This window comes from Oryctolagus cuniculus, chromosome 17, assembly GCF_051225735.1.
Source record: "Oryctolagus cuniculus isolate XC-2025 breed Fujian yellow rabbit chromosome 17, ASM5122573v1, whole genome shotgun sequence".
In the NCBI taxonomy this organism is placed as follows: domain Eukaryota; kingdom Metazoa; phylum Chordata; class Mammalia; order Lagomorpha; family Leporidae; genus Oryctolagus; species Oryctolagus cuniculus.
In genome coordinates, this window is record NC_142883.1 from 22,752,231 (window position 1) to 22,764,607 (window position 12,377).

The 12,377-nt window shown below is 57.1% G+C and overlaps 2 long non-coding RNA genes across 4 annotated transcripts; both read right to left on the bottom strand.

Annotated features, from left to right (window-relative positions):
* Positions 1-771: 771 nt before the first annotated feature.
* Positions 772-8,058, bottom strand: LOC138846095 (uncharacterized). 3 transcript variants are annotated; one of them, XR_016224141.1, is made up of 3 exons: positions 7,830-8,058; positions 5,730-5,802; positions 772-1,110 (listed from the first exon to the last, which is right to left on the bottom strand). It is a non-coding gene; the product is annotated as an uncharacterized LOC138846095 (long non-coding RNA). The 3 variants fall into 3 exon arrangements; XR_011383484.2 differs by having other exon boundaries at positions 5,730-6,290; positions 7,830-8,057; XR_016224142.1 differs by having other exon boundaries at positions 5,730-5,799; positions 7,830-8,055.
* Positions 8,059-9,893: 1,835 nt separating this feature from the next.
* Positions 9,894-12,133, bottom strand: LOC103351554 (uncharacterized). Its single transcript, XR_519320.5, has 3 exons — positions 11,954-12,133; positions 11,080-11,229; positions 9,894-10,230 (listed from the first exon to the last, which is right to left on the bottom strand). It is a non-coding gene; the product is annotated as an uncharacterized LOC103351554 (long non-coding RNA).
* Positions 12,134-12,377: the final 244 nt, after the last annotated feature.

Here is a 12,377-nt window from a genome sequence, read left to right on the forward strand (position 1 = left end):
AATGCCCCCCTCCCCACATAAACATTTCTTAAAAAAAAAAAAAAAGGTCAAGGTCTTGGAATCTAAGTTTTGAGGGCAGTCGGGGTGCCGCCCTTCGCCCTTGATGGGTGTGTTTACAGGCTAGCCCCTCCCTTTTTCTAGAATTTCCCCTTTCTTAACTTCTGAGTTTCCTAAGCCCCAGGCTGTGGAACAATCTTTATTTTTAAAAATTTATTTGAAAGGCAGAGTTACAGAGACAGAAAGATAGAGAGAGCATCCATCTGCTGGTTCACCCCCCAAGATGGCCACAATGGCCAGGGATAGGCCAGGCTGAAGCCAGGAGTCTGAAACTCCACCTGGGCCTCCCACATGGGGGCAGGGGCCCGAGCACCTGGGCCATCTTCTGCTGCTTTCCTAGGTGCACTAGCAGGGAGCTGGTTCTGAATTGGAGCAGCCAGGACTTGAACTGGTGCTCATCGGGGATGCCGGTGTCATAAGCAGTGGCTTAACCCGATGTTCCACAATGCTGGCCCCTGGCACCATCTTTGATATCACTTTTATATCCCACACCTAATTCTCCTGTGATTCCGTCTGCTCTGCCTTCAAAATCAATCCAGAATCTACGCACATCTCACCATTCCGCTGCTCCCGCCCTGGCCGAGGTGCTGTTCCCTCTCCTGGTGGCCAGTTCCTGTCGTCCCTGCCTTGGCGTCTTCCTGTCTGTTTTCAGTGTGGCAGCCAGAATGACATTTATTTAAAATAATAGATTTATTGAGACACAACCCAACCACTTAAAAACATTTATTTACTTAGTGAAAGGCAGAGTTACAGAGAGAGGGAGAGACAGAGACAGAGAGAGACACCATTCATCCACTGGTTCACCCTCCAAATGGCCGCAGTGACCAAAGCTGGGCTGATTTGAAACCAGGAGCCAGGAGCTTCTTTCAGGTCTCCCACATGGGTGCAGGGGCCCAAGCACTTGGGCCATCTTCTACTGCTTTTCCAGGTGCATTAGCAGGGAGCTGGATCGGAAGTGGAGCAGCCGGGACTCGAACCAGTTTCCATACGGGATGCCAGGACCGAAGGCGGTGGCTCAACCCGCTATGCCACAGTGCTGTCCCTGAAATAAATCTTTAAAAATAAATATTAAGTCAAAGGAGATCCCTCCTCTGCTCAAACTCACAGCCCTCCCATGGGGAAGCCTTTTCATTGAGAGAAAATGCGGAGAGCCCTAGCCGGCTTGACACCAGGCTCCTCCCCACCGCCTCTTTGCTCACTTCTCCCCACACTCCGGGAAAGTTAGCGCCTCAGGATCTTGGCACTGGCGGCTCTTTCTGCTGGGTAATCTCCTGACCTCTGATATCTGCAGTAATCTAGCACCTTCCCCAGCAGACCTGCCGACTGCCATCCAAAAAGGCACCTCCCGGTCTCTCCTGCCTCCTTGCCCACTATCCCCCGCCCCCTCAGTAGGCGTCACCAGCAGCATACTCTGAGTTTGGCACACTGAGAATGTTCATCGTCTGTCTACTTCCAGGGCCCCGGGGCACAGCTCTAGCGAGCCTGGCTCTCTCTCCTCTTCCCGTTTCCTCTCGGTGTCTCTTCCTTCTTGCCTCAGACACAGGTCCCTGGGCAGCCCCTGTCACCAATCCCCTGACCTTTCCCCTCCTCTCCCCTTCTCCCCCGACCCTGGTTGTCAGTCAACCTGGCGCACAGCCCAGGGACTGGGGACTCGGGCAGGGTGTCGCAGGAGGGACCGGTCCCCGCCCTCCAGGAGAGGCAGGGCTCACTTCCTGCGCATGCTCTCTGGGACCAGGCCCTGGCTTGAGTGCGGAGGACCCCTGGAGTCTGATTGGACTTTCTGTGGTGATGCAAATATTTGTCTCTCTGGTTCAACGTTCAACGAGGCAGCCCACATTAGGTCACTAAGCATCTGTGATGTGCTAATGTGACAAAGGCAATGAATTTCAAATTTTATTCAATTTTGATCCATTTAAATTTAAATAGCCCTTCAGAGCCATTTGGGGAGTGAACCAGCAGATGGAAGACCTCTCTCTCTCTCTCTGCCTCTCTGTAACTCTGCCTTTCAAACAAATAAATAAATCTTAAAAAAAAATTAAGTAGCCACCCGTGGCTGGTGGCTTCCAGTGGGCAACGCAGCTTCAGACATGTTGCTTTCTTTCATCTTAACAGTTACCCATGGAGCAGGGATTCTTATGCCCATTTTACAGATGGAGAAGGGAGGCTAGTCAGGACGGGAGCCAGGCCTGCTGGTTCTGAGAATCTGCTGAGAAGCCATTTCAGGGCTGGGGTAGGCGAGGCAGCCGTGGAGTGACGTCATTTTCTCACTCAACAAGGGTTCATGGAATCTCATCCACTAAAGGGCTGGTACACACCACAAATTCTGTGTCAACCCCTTCTGCGCGCTCTTTGCATAAGGCACTACTTTGAGTCCTACACGGTTGTTTAATCGATGTTTCAAAAGTATTTATGTATTTATGTGACAGGCATGGTGAGAGAGAGAGGGAGAGAGAGACAGACAGAGAGAGAGGGGGAATCTTCCGTCTGCTGGTTCACTCCCAAAATGGCTGCAACAGTTGGGGCTGGGCCGGGCCAAAGCCAGGAGCCGGAGCTGCATCTGCGTCTCCCACATGGCTGCAGCACTTGGGCCATCCTCCGCGGCTTTCTCAGATGCATTATCAGGGAGCTGAATCGGAAGTGGAGCAGCCGGGACAGGAACCAGCACCCATATGGGATGCCGGCATCGTAGGCAGCACAGGGCCAGCCTCAATGCTGAGGCTTCGTATTCAGTGCATGAAAACTCAGAGATCTGAGGTGGGTGTTTGGCGCAGCGGTTAAGGTGCTGCTTGGGTTTGAGTCCTGGTCCCGCTCTGGATCCCAGCTTCCCGGTAACATTCACCAGAGGAGGCAGCAGGTGACGGCTCAAACGGTTGAGCCCCTGCACCCACCTGGGAGGCTTGGGTTGAATTCCCAGCACCTGGCCCAGCCCTGGCTGTTGTGGACGTTTGGGGAGTGGACCAGCAAATGGGAGAGCTCTGTCTCTCCTCTGCGTTTCAAACAAACGAAAACAAAAACCTTCAGAGAGTTTTCTCCCTTTTTTAAAGTTTTTTTTTTTTAAAGATTTATTTATTTATTTGAAAGGCAGAGTTAGAGAGAAAGAGAGAGAGAGAGAGAGAATCTTTTAACTTCTGATTTACTCCCCAGATGGCCACCATGGCCAGGCTGAAGCCAGGAGCCTGACCCTGACCCTGACTCCATGTGAGTGGCGTATGACCCTGAGCTCACAGGCGCGGCTTAACCACGACACTGGCCCCGGGGACCTGTCTCCCTTTATGGCAGGAGGCCCGGCGCTGCCTTGCGGGCCGTGGCCGGGCAGGTCTCGTCTCCCCTTCCCTCGCTGTTTCTTCTCTGCTGAGAGCGAGCACGTCCTCCTTCCAGGTGGGCTGCTGCATCCTCCCGGTCCTCACGGCTGGGAGCCTGGGCAGAAGCTCTTCCTTGGGGCTGTTTGAGGCTCTCCATTAGGAAGGAAGAGAGTTAGACAACAGAAGGACTTCCCAAAAGTTAGAAAGCCAAGCAAAGGGACAAGGCATCTTCTCTTTAAGAGCTGAGGGCATCATCGCACACAGTGCTGGTGGTGTGGTGTATCGAGCTGAACCTCTGCCTGCACCGCCTGTATTCCATATGGGTTCGAGTCCCCGCCTCTCCACTTCTGATCCAGCTCCCAGCTAATGTGCCTGGGAAAGCAGTAGAAGATGGCTCTAGTGCCTGGGCCCCTGCATCCACTTGGGAGACCCAGAAGAAGCTCCTGGCTCCTGGCTTTGGATCGGCACAGCTCCAACCATTGTGGCCATCTGGGGGTGGAAGCACGCGCTCTGTCTCTGTCTCTCTGAAGACTCTGCCTTTCAAATAAATAAATCCTAAAATGGTGGTGGTGGGGGCATTATGTGCTCTCCTCTTCCCGCCTGCCTTTCTGTCCGTCTGCCGGAAGGGTCGGCCACAGGCCCTCAGGGTCTGCCACTTCGCCTTCTCCACTCCCGCACGCACATTGTTTCCTGCCTCCCTCAGCTCGAGGCCACCTGCAGGGCCAGTCCACATGGATCCCAGGGAATATTTTTTTTTTTTTGACAGGCAGAGTTAGACAGTGAGAGACAGAGAGAAAGGTCTTCCTTCCATTGGTTCACCCCCCCAAGTGGCTGCTATGGCCAGCACACCGCGCCGATCCGAAGCCAGGAGCCAGGTGCTTCCTCCTGGTCTCTCATGGGGTGTAGGGCCCCAGCACTTGGGCCATCCTCCACTGCACTCCCGGGCCACAGCAGAGAGCTGGCCTGGAAGAGGAGCAACCGGGACAGAATCCGGCGCCCCGACCGGGACTAGAACCCAGTGTGCCGGCACCACAGGCGGAGGATTAGCCTAGTGAGCCACGGCACTGGCTGATCCCAGGGAATATTAAGCCAGCTAAGAGGGAGAGGTGAGCCCGGATGTGTGGCCCCGCCTACCCCAGAGGAAGTAGGGTGAGGAGGAAAGGCCAGGCCTGGCTCTGCCCTACCACCGCTGTGTGGCCCAGAGAAGTCGGTCAATCTCTCTGGGCCTCAGCGTTCTCATCTGTTAAATGTGGCTAATAATCCTGCTCTGCAGCTCAGTGCAGCAATTGGAGATGGTTCCTGGGAAGCTCCTGGCAGGCGGGAGGCACTTAGTGTTATTGTGATTATTATGACACAGGCGTGAAAACGTCTCTCTCTCTCTCGTTCCCAGGCAGGAGGGAAAGTCTTCCCCACTGCCCATACTTCTCTGGAACTTTCGTCTAGACCAAAGTAGTGGTTTCTTTTCTGGTTCCCCTGCCTCCAGGTTCATCCTGCCCCAGTTCACCCCCTACACCCTGCCAGAAATCTTTTTTTTTCTTTTCTTTTTTTTTTTTTTTTTTTTGACAGGCAGAGTGGACAGTGAGAGAGAGAGAGACAGAGAGAAAGGTCTTCCTTTTACTGTTGGTTCACCCTCCAATGGCCGCTGCGGCCGGCGCACGGCGCTGATCCAAAGCCAGGAGCCAGGTGCTTCCTCCTGGTCTCCCATGGGGTGCAGGGCCCAAGCACTTGGGCCATCCTCCACTGCACTCCCGGGCCACAGCAGAGAGCTGGACTGGAAGAGGAGCAACCGGGACAGAATCTGGTGCCCCGACCGGGACTAGAACCCGGTGTGCCGGCGCCACAGGCGGAGGATTAGCCTATTGAGCCACGGCACTGGCCAGAAATCTTTTTCCAAACTCAGTCCACTGCTGAAAATTCCTCCCAAGTTCCCTATGTCCTACCAGGGCACAGCAAACACAGTGATGAACAGTTCAGGCTTGGGGCTGGCATTGTGATGCCAGCATCCCATACGGCTGCTCCACTTCTGACCTTCTTCCCTGCTAATGGGCCTGGGAAAGCAGCGGAGGATGGCCCAAGTGCTTGGCCCCTGCACCCATGTGGGAGACCCAAATGAAGCTCCTGGCGTCAGCCTGGCCCAGCCCCAGCTGTTGCGGACATTGGGTGAGTGAACCAGGGGATGGAAGATCTCTCTTTCTCTCTGCCTTTCAAATAAATAAGTAAATTTAAAACAAACAAACAACCAAAAACAAGTTCGGGCTCAGACTCTGGGGGCAGGCTTGGTTCTGTCATGTTCTAGTTGTACCTCTTGGGCCAAGTTACTTAACATTTATGAGTCTCGGTTTACTCATCTGAAAAATGGGACAACAGTACCTGTTTCATGGGGTTTCTGTAATACAGAAGCAAGGCGATTCATCCGAGGCATTTGGCACACAGGAGAGGCCTGCTGGAGCGATTGGTATGGCATAATGAAGGCTCCGTTCCTGAGCAAGGTATGCAGAGCTGCCCGCAGGGGTCAGACAACAGAAAGGACTTCCCAGCTCCCGGAGCAGGGCTGTCAGGACGAGGCACCTGCCCATCCAGCCTTGTGTCCCACCATCGTCCGCAGGAATAGCGGGACTGTGCACTGAGGCTTTTCGGGGCCTTTGCACACGCCGTTCCTGCTGCCCAACGTGCTTGTGGCCTCCTTGTCCACCTGGCAAACTCCTCCTCAACACTGAGACCTCATTCGAGCCCCCTGGCTTCTGCCCAGCCTCTGGGAGCCCTGAGCAGGGTCGACGGTGCCCTCCTGCCCCAGCACCCGCCGGGCTAAGAGCCACAGGCCTTAGTAGAACCAGGCAGTCTGAATCAGGACCCCAGCTCTGCCACTTCCTGGCTGGGCAACCTTGGGAGTTACTCCGGTCATCTTCCATCTTCGGGTCTCAGTTTCCTGATCTGGGAGATGAGAGTGATAAGAACAGCCTGTGTCTGATAAGGTCACTGTGAGGAGTCCTGGGGTGAGTCTGTGTAAAGAATTGGCTCTCGTATCTGGCCCCCAGTCAACACCAGGCCAGGACAAGCCTCTGTTGCCTCCAGGGGGCGCTTGGTCTGTGTGTGTCTGTGCCCCCTGGGGGATATAAGGAGGCTTGGGGGTCAGGGCTGGGCTTGACATGGCGTGGACACTTGGTACTTCTGCCTGAGCGGACAGTTTCGAAATCTCCCCCTACGGAGCACTTCCAGATGCACCAGGCTCTGGGCTGGGTCCTGGGGTAATCCTGTGAGCTGGGTGCCTGGCGGTGAGTGCCTTAGGGCCCTAAAGCTGGCCAGTGGCAGCCAAGGGCTGCTCAGGCCCAGCTGACTCCAACCGACCCCTCTGAGCCTCAGTTTCTTCATGTGTAAAATGGGCGTGTGGCTGTTCTTGCCACCTTGCGGGTTTACCTGTGGTTTCATCTACGTGAATGTGAGAGAGGGGCAGAAGGGGGTTTGATTCCTGCTTAGGAACTGAGTGCTGCTTTGTCTCAGATAAAAACAGCAACTTTTCTGGGGGTGAAACTAGTAGCCGAGACTCAAGTGGCCCATGCCACCCCCCTCCCCAGGTCCCTAGGGTTTGTCTGGAGCCTGGGGCCAATTCAGCTGCTCCCCCCCCTTGCCTGGGCCAGTTGCCAGCCCCTCCACCCCTTCCCCCTCCATTACCATTGGAGGACAATGGTGGGCAGGCCCGGCCTTTGTGAGAGGGGTCAGACCAGTTAATCTCAGGCTGGGCTGGGGAGGAGCTCCGTGGGGGCGCGGGGGGGGGGGGGGGGCGGGGTGTGGACAGCAGAATCAAGTGGGGGCCGGGGCCGTGGGTTGGGCCACAGACAACGGGGCTGCTGAGAGACCGGGGAGGAGGGCGTTGGAGGCAGGGGGCCCCGGGAAGTAAAAGCTTCAAACAGGCTTTGGGGAGCGTTTCCTCCGAATGTAGATTTGCGCTCCTATTAAACTTGCCAAAAATTTGTGTTAGCTAATGGATTCTTAATTCTGTCTAAAATGAGAGAGGGAAAATTATGCCATTCATCTTGTATTGGTTTGAAATTACATCTGACACCTAATCGATCATACTGTGGAACATTAACTCTCTGGAAGGGACCCAACTTGCTCTCTCTTCCTCGCTTCCCAGGGCTCCCGAGCCACCCCAGCCCGGATTCCTGCCTTTGTATTTCATTAACTAAGCACAGCTCCGGCTGCTGCTGGGGGCTGCGAGGGGGTGGGCGTGGGGCAGGGCGATCACCAGGCCCCTCCACCCTCTGCCCGGACCCGGGCCCCCACTCCCAACCTTGAAGTGACCTCTCCCGGCGCTTTCCCCCACGCCTTCTGAGAGGTGGAGAAGCAGGCTGAAAGGCACTGGGGTGTGGGGTGACCTCGGAGCCACCTTGGGGGCACCGGGGAGAGGCGGGGAGCCAGGCCAAGCTGAGCTGGCACCTGGGGCTGGGGCAGGGGCCGTGGCGGGGGGCTCACCTGCGACTTGCCTGGCAGATGGGAGGAGGAGGAGGAGGGCAGATGACAATGGATTTGCCTCTGGGGATCCTGATGAGCTCCGACTGCACACCCCAACCCCAGACCTGCTTTTCCGGGAGGAGGACTTTCTGGCAGCCGGGAGAGCCCACTGGAGGCTGACAGACCTGGGCTGGATCCTGGCTCCGCTGCTGGCAAGCTGTGTGACCTTGGGCGAGTTATGTAACGCCTCTGGGTCTCAGTTTCCTTCCTGGTCAGAGCTGAGGAACACAACGGCACAGGGCTGGCTGGGGTGTGGACTGCGGAACGCTGGGAGCAGGTGCCACTGCCTGGCCCACAGTCGGTGCCCAGCGAAGGCGACGAGTGCGAATCCAGGTCCCCTCTCAGGCTCCTGCTGCTTCCCCATTGCCCCTCACCCTCTGCTGCCCGAGGACAGATCAAGGGCTCAGAAGCCACAAGATGGCCAAGGCCACCAGGGCCAGCCGATGCCTCCTTCCCTGGCCCTCTTCCTTCCTGGAGCTCTGTCTGGCCTAGAGGACTCTCTCAGTGACCCCGCCTGCCTGGCGGGTGGCACCTCCTGAAGACAGTGCCGCCGGAGGGGACACCTCGCCGGGAAGCCGCTTGCTTTTTTAAAAACGATTTTTCTGGTGGTTTTAGTTTTGTTTTTTAAGATTTATGTGTTTATTTGAAAGTTACAGTTACAGAGAGAGGTCTTCATCCACTGACTCACCCTCAAGATGGCCACATGGCCAGGGCTGGGCCAGGTTGAAGCCAGGAGTCAGGAGCTTCATCCAGGTCTCCCACATGGGTGGCAGGGGCCCAAAGGATTTGGCCCATCTTCTGCTGCCTTTCCCAGGCCATAACAGGGAGCTGGATGGGAAGTGGAGCGGCCAGGACTCGAACCGGTACACATATGGGATGTCGACATTGCAAATGGCGGTTTTACCTGCTCCGCCACAATGCTGGCCCAGCTTTTTTTTTTCTTTCTTTTTTTTTTTTTTTAGTTTTATTTATTTTTATTTGACAAGGGGAGAGAGAGAGAGAAAGGAAGGGAGAAAGAGAAAGAGAGATCTCCCATTGCTGTTCACTCTCCAAATGTCCACAATAGCTGAGGCTGGGCCAGGCCGAAGTAAGGGACCAGGAGCTCCATCCTGGCCTCCCATGGGGTGGCAGGGCCCCAGGTACTTCAGCCACTCTCTGCTGCCTCCCAGGGTATGCATTAGCAGAAAGCTGGATCCCAAGCAGAGCTGGGCCTCAGAGGCACGCTGATACGGAGATGGGCATCCCAGGAGGTGGCTTAACCATTGTAGTCCCCTGCACCGCAATGCACACCCTGAGCCACTCTATTTTCCTTCGGCACTTCTGGCCTCTGTGGGTTCCAAAGGGCTCCTGTCTCCAATGCAGGCACCCCAGAGTCAGGGAGGGTGGAGTGGGTGGGGGAGGGGCCCCACCCCTAGTTCCCAGAGGCACCCTGGCCTCTCCCTTAGGTTGCCCTACAGCTCCTCACGAAGAGAGGGGCCACAGAAGGCACGTGGCATGCAGCTGGCCTCTGGTACCGAAAGTAGCAGAGTAGACTTCCGTCTCAAAAAGCACCCAGAACACCCACATGAATGAGAGCGGGTGAAGGCACCCAGCCGAGCTCCTCCCAGCAAGTCCCAGTGCAGGGGCCCGGACGGCCCCACTGGGCCCTGGGCCCTGGGCCCTGGGTCCTCGTGGAAGTGCCCAACACGGAGGAGAAGAACCATGGGAAAGTCTTCCTCATCCTACGGGACTCAGAGGGTGCGTGTAAGAGGCCGGGGCCGCAGGGCGGCCAGGGACGCTGCGTCTCTTGTCCATCCCCTGCACCTCAAATCTCAAGGGATATTTTCCAGTCCAGTTGTCCAGTCCCGGCAAAGCCTGCAAGGGGCTGGAGCTTAGAGAGGCAGTGAGGAGAGAGACTCCTTCCGAGACGGGAGAGAGCAGAGGGGGCTGGGGTGGTTTAACTCCTTTCCTGCCCCAACACACACACACACACACACACACACAAACACACACACACACACACAGAGAGAGAGAGAGAGAGAGAGAGAGAGAGAGAGCGCGCGGCAGGAGCTTTATTTCCAAATGTCCCTTCTCCAGGGAGCTTGCTGTCTCCCAGGAGACGCCTGGTGGAGATGCCCCTTCCTGCCAGGCTTCCCAGCAGCCACTAGGCGGCCACGGCTTCCTCTCCTGCCTGCAGACGCCACCGCGAGGGTCCCACGTGGTTTGTGTTAATAGGAAGTGAGGCAGAGGGCTACAGGCGCTGAGGACCGGCGGGCCAACTGGGGGTTGGCAGGCAGCTGGGTAGCCCGAGGCAGCCACACAGGGCCAAACTGAACGAGGGTCCTGGGCAGCACGGGAGGCCTGGGTAGAGGTGCTGACCTGCCTGTGGTTACCAAAGAAAAAAAGTCTCCATTGTCATCTTTTTTTCCTAAACTGGGAAATGTTGTTGTTGTTGTGTTTTTCCCTTGACTATGAAAGGAATGCATGATTGTTATAAAAATAGGTAATTCCAACAAAAGAGAATGAACCAAAGTCCCAGAATCAAATGTGAGGATCTGTCTCTTCCCTAGGAATATAAGTAGCTACTGACTAAAGAATCCAGGACAAGAGTGCTGTATTCAGAATGGAGAAGGAAGCAGCATGACCTCATGGAATGTTCCAGAATCTACCTGGGAGGACCCCTCCCCCACCCCCCGCAGCAAATGCCCTTGTGCTGGACAGGCTGCTGTGTGCATCTCCCTGAAAAGCAGCCGTTTCAGAGTGGATTCTGTATGCATTCATTCCCACAAGGTCACCTGCTGGGTATGCCAGTGTGGCCACCCAGTAAACAGGGGGTGGAAGAATAAACGGACGAACTCATAGACCCGGAGATGGACACGGGCTGGCAGAGCGACCCAGGCAGGCTGTGTTCACAAACATGCCTGCCACAAGTCGGGAAAAAATAGCCTTAAACTCTCTGGCAGCTCCCTCCTCCTGGGAGACTAAAGGCTGGACTTACCCCAAAGGGCCAAGCCCACCTGAGAGTTTCCCAGGTCTGGCTCCTGGACAGCACAGGACTGAGGCACTAGAGGGAGAGTCAGGGTCTGGGGCGGTGGAGAGCCTGCTGAGACTTCAAGTACTATACCACATGCGCCAGGCAGGTGCCGGGACACTCTGTCTCACCCTGGCAAGGGGCAGCTTTGGTCAAGGTCATCTTCCAGAGAAGAAGGAATTGGAACACCTGAACACGCACCTGCCTCAAGGGTTCCACCCCAGACAGCAGCAGGGCTGGGGGGCGGCCCCTCCTCTCCCTTTCTTCTTGCAGAGACCTGAGGGGGTCCTGCCATCCACCCGTCACTGCTGACCCCATTTAGCCGTGGACAGCCGCGAGGTTTGAACATCACTGTACAGGCGAATAAAAAACAAGGCTCAGAAAGGCAAATGACTTGCCCAGGCCACAGACCAAATGGCAGAACCAGGAAGAAGCGCCCGTCTCAGGCCTGGTCCTCTGAAGTTTGTTCCACTAAAGTCTCAGCACAGGGCTTTGGGGGCTACCCCTGCTGGATTCTGGGAATGGTCCTCTCCCTCCCGGAGGCCCTGGGGCTTCCTACCAGCTCACATCTATGCCGGTTGTCCTACCCCCGGCCTCCCCTGAGAACTGGACTGAAGGTGCCCACGTGTGACATGGCCTTGGCCCATGTGACACATGCTCCTCTGAGATGTCACCTGTCCCATCTTGCTGCGCAGGGCGCGTTCTTATTCTGCAGAGCTCAGCCCATCGCCTGCCCACCCCGGCCCCTGCACGACCTCCGGGACGAGGGGCAGACCCCCTGTCACCTGCGGGCATGCTGGGCAGCAGCACGGAGCTCCACACAGCTCCTCTCTTCCCTGGGGCCCTCCCTGCCCACCCCGGGGCCCAGGCCAGGCGCTCCTTCCTCCCGGCCCGCCCCCACCCCCCACCCCAGCCGCAGCAGGGCACCGAGGGGCCGGCAGCCCGAGGAGGCTGAGGGCGAGGGCCGGGGCGGCCCGCAGATGCCGCCTCCGCCCCCTTCCTTGGCCGGGGCCCCCACGGTGTCGGGGAGCAGGAGGAATCAATCAGGATAATGAAGCCGCAGCCTGCCACGCACCGCGGGGGCACCGAGGAGCGGGGGCCGGTGCCAAGTCCGCCAGACGGTTCGGAGGAGCAGAGCCCGACGCGGCCCGGCGGCGGCGGCGGCGGCGGAAACCCGGGGCCGGTGCGCGCAGGCCGGACACAGCGCGGCGCAGGCCCCTGGCAACCGCGCCTGGCAACCCGGACGCCCGGGAGAAATCTTAAAGCTGCAGCGCCTCCTGTCCCCGCCGCTGCGGTCGCCGCCCGGATGCCGGGGCTTAGAGGGGCTGGCGGGGGCACTCAGGCTCTGTGCCTCTCGGGACTTGGGATCCGACACCCGACTTACACGCATCCCCCAGCCCGGCCGCATCGTTTCATCAAACGTGAACCGAGCCTCCTGCCCAAGCTCGGGCTAGACACTGGGGAGGGGCCAGGGCGGTGATTAAAAAATGAGCAAGATC